This window comes from Mandrillus leucophaeus, unplaced genomic scaffold (genome assembly GCF_000951045.1).
Source record: "Mandrillus leucophaeus isolate KB7577 unplaced genomic scaffold, Mleu.le_1.0 Scaffold15, whole genome shotgun sequence".
NCBI lineage: Eukaryota > Metazoa > Chordata > Mammalia > Primates > Cercopithecidae > Mandrillus > Mandrillus leucophaeus.
In genome coordinates this window covers 10281831-10285919 of record NW_012101476.1, presented here as the reverse complement: position 1 = coordinate 10285919, position 4089 = coordinate 10281831, and positions in this window count along the sequence as shown.

The following is a 4089-nucleotide window of genomic DNA, read 5'->3' as shown; positions in this document are numbered from 1 at the left end:
AAGTGCTGAGATTACATGTGTGAGTCACTGCCTCTGACCCTCAATACCTTTCTATAAAGAAATAAGGAGGTGCCATCAAGTCTTTTGCCCATTTTTTAATTGGGCTGTTTGTCTTTTTATTATTAGGTTGTAGGAGTTCTTTATAAATTCTCATAAATCCTTTGTCAGACAAAAGTTTTGCAAATATTTTTCCGAGTCTGTGGCTTGTCCAGAATGAGGCTTGCTTTGATGAGCAGAGGTTTTTAATTTTCTAACATCTAATTCATTAACTGTTTATTTCATGGCTATCGTTTTCTGTATTCTAACAAAGAAATCTTTATCTGTTCCTTGACCACAAAGATATTATCCTTCATTTCCCATTTTCTTCAAAAAGCTTTTATGGGTTTTGCTTTCATATTTGAGTTTATGACCAATCTTGACTTAATTTTGTGTCTGGAGAGGGAATAATCAAAATTAATGTTTTTCCCATGGATATTCAGCTGTTCCAGCACTATTTTTTTCTGGTGGGGGGGGGGTTGTTTGTTTGTTGGTTGTTTTTTGAGACGGAGTTTCTCCCTTGTCCCCCAGGCTGGAGTACAGTGACGCGGTCTCAGCTCACTGTAACCTCTGCCTCCCAGGTTCAAGTGATTCTACTGCCTCAGCCTCCCAAGTAGCTGGGATTGCAGGCACCCCCACTCCCCGGCCTGGCTAATTTTTGTATTTTTATCAGGGACGGGGTTTCACCATATTGGCCAGGCTAATCTCGAACTCTTGACTTCAGGTGATCCACCCTCCTCGGCCTCCCAACGTGCTGGGATTACAGGCATGAGCCACCGCGACCGACCGCCACCACCATTTGTTGAAAAGGCTATCCTTTCCCTTTTGAATTGCTTTGATAACTTCATCAGTAATCAATTGTTCATGTCAGTGTGGGTCTACTTCTGAACTCCACTGATCTATTTGTCTATTCTTAGGTCAATACCACACTATTTAAATAACTAGCTTTACAGTAAAACGATGTAAGGTAGAGTAAGCTCTCCAACTTTTTCTTCTTTTCCTAAATTGTTTTGGCTATTCTAAGTCTCTAAATTTCCAGATTTTAAAATTCATTTGTCAATTTATATATTTTTTTAAATGAAAGCCTACTGGGATTGTGTTGAAGCCATACCTCGGCTTAGGGGGGGAATTGACATTAATACTGAGTTGTCCAATCCATAAACATAGTATATCTTTCCAGGTATTTACATCTTCTTTAATTTCTCTCAGCATCATCTTGTGTTTTCAGTATTGAATATTTCCCATCTTTTATTAATCTATTGCTAATTATCTTATGTTTCTTGACACTATTGTAAATGGAATTGGTTTTTTAAATATCAGTTCCCAAATGTTTGGCACTACTATATGGAAATACAATTGATTTTTGTATCTTGACCTTTCTTCAGAAGTGTTTTAATGGGATCTGAAAGAAGAAGTGAGAGAGGTTTAATGAATCAGCCTGTACCTGAACAGGAAGAGAGAAAATGAACAGAAAGGGAACCAACATACATCGAGTTCTCTATCTGCAAAGCACTCTGCTAGAAATTTTCCATACTTAACTTTCACAGCAGCCCGGTGAAGTTGGTTGTTATCCATGTTTTACAGATAAAGAAACGAAGTGCTCCAGGGCCCCATAGGTAGCAAGTGGCAGCCAGGATTCAAGCAGAGCTTTTGAGTCCCAAACCCTGCATTCCTCTCGGTATACGGCGCTGCCACAATGCCCCAGAGCAATGGCATGTCAAGTACTCGCAGGATGGATGCATGAAGAGGTGGCAGCTTACGTCAAAGCCAGGTGACCTCCCGTTCGGCTCCTGTAGCCAGGAGGTGTGAGATCCCTGGTGGGCACACAGAGCTAAAGTTCTCCCACCTGTTCCTTCTAGGGCTTAAGCTGCCATAAGCCAATAGGCATGGATGGATGTGATATCCACAGCATGGTGAACCACGGGCGACAGGGGCATGACCCAGTCCTGACCACACTGGGTCAGCACCAGGCCGGCCATGCCTCCCCAGAGCCTCCCTGGCCTGGGAAGTTTGTGAGCAGGATACCAGAGCTGTGAGGATCAGTTCCACCTTGCAGATGAAGGAGTACCCTGAGGCCCAGACAGAACCCCAGTGCTGAACCCGAGAAGCGAAAGCAGCAGTTGGCCTTGGTTGCCCAAACCTCCCCTAACGTGAGCATCAGCAGGGGCAATTTTTCTAAAGCAGATTCCCAGACAACCTCCCCAGAGTTTCTGATTCAGTCGGTCTGAGATGGGGCTCAGGAATCTGTGCTCTAAGCTGCCGAGTGATTCTTCCAATCAGGATATTTGGAGAAACATAAAGTGACTGCATCCTTAAGGGATTAGGGGAAACCCTGCAGATTGGGTGGGAATGAAACAGACCTCCTACCAGAAGTGAGGTAAGGTCGAATCCCGTGCTCAGGCAAGTGAGCTGCGTGAGTACCTAGAATGTGTAGGGGATTCCCTCTTTGATAACTAAAACAGCCAGAGCTCGGCTCTGTATGAAGGTTGACTCCTGAGATGTTGGGTGGGGTCAGGGAAGGACGCCATGGAATAAAGGGCTTGGCCGTGACTCTCAAAGCCTTCAAAGGAAAACGCCCCCCTCTGGCTCCCCAGGGTATGGCAGCACAAGATGTCCAGTGGGTAACTGGAAGGAAACCGTCATAGGGCTGATCACAAATCACTGCCCAATCAGTGCATCACATGTTATCCAGACAGGCTGAATTCACCACCTTTGCCCATTGGCCGCTTAGGTGCTGAGGCCACAGGATCTGCCAGCGTGGCACCATCAGTTCCCTCCCGTGCCTTATTTACATTTCGTTTTATTGTTTCAATCTTTTTTAAAATTTTATTTTAGAGACATGGGGACTTGTGTCGCACAGGCTAGAGTGCGGTAGTGCAATTACAGCTCACTGCAGCCTCCACCTCCTGGGCTCAAGAGATCCTCCCACCTCAGCCTCCTGAGTAGCTAGGTTACAGGCACGTATCACCACCCCTGGCTAATTTTCTTTTAATCTTTTGAGGTTGATGTTCTTGTACATGGGAAAGGAGAGGGAAAGCAGCTCCAGACGAGAATGAGAGAAAGGGAGGAAGGAATTGAAGACACTCAAGTGTGAGTGGAGAAATGCACAAAAAAGAAAAGGCTATGCAGGGCCAAGTGGACCTCCGAAAACACAGACACACAGCAGGCACATGCTGGTGGTGCATGGCAGGGCGCTGTGCTGGGGGCTGTCCCGGCCTGGAGAGGGATGGAGGGATTGCAGCTGACATTTCAACAATTGCCCCTGAATGGCAAGACCTAGCTGTCCCCTCCACTCCTTCATTCCTGAAGTCCAGTCAAGAGGCTCCAGGCTCTTTTTTGTTACCTTTTTCTGCACCACTGGTTGCCCTAGCAACAGCTGCAGCTGGCCGGTCTCCCAAATCACAAGCTGTAATGAGAATCTCAGGCAGGTTTGTTCTGCTCTGCCGGCCTGCAGACAATAGGTGGAATGCTGGCCCACAGCTCCGGTTTCAGAACCTGTTCCCAAGATTGCCCCACAAGTAAGGGGAGGGAACAGGGTCTGGGAGGAAAGGTGAGGAAGGGCTCAGCTAAGACAGAAGGCAGGGGAGGAACCAGGAATGTCCTGGAACTCCCCTACCACCTCCTCTGGGCCAAACCGGCTGGATGGGAATGCACAGTGGATGGATCTGCAGCTGAATAGACAGCAGCACCTAAAGGAAGTGTCTGCCCAGCCTGCTCCTGCTCCTCCACTGTCCTTACCCAGTGGCTTCAGTGAAAACACGCTGTCCAGATCCACAACTGACCCAAAGCTTCCAGGGGGAGCAAATGTGCTGCAGGCGACAGAGCTGGTATTCATAAAAGAGACCATATTCGATTGGAACAGTGGGCGGAAACCAATAATTTTAAGAAAGATATGGGAAAAGTTGGCTGAACAGAAATTGTCCCGAGAGTCTGGGCATGGTGGCTCCCGCCTGTAATCCCAGCACTTTGGGAGGCTGAGGCAGGCGGATCACTTGAGGTTAGGAGCTTGAAACCAGCCTGATCAACGTGGTGAAACCCCGTCTGTACTAAAAA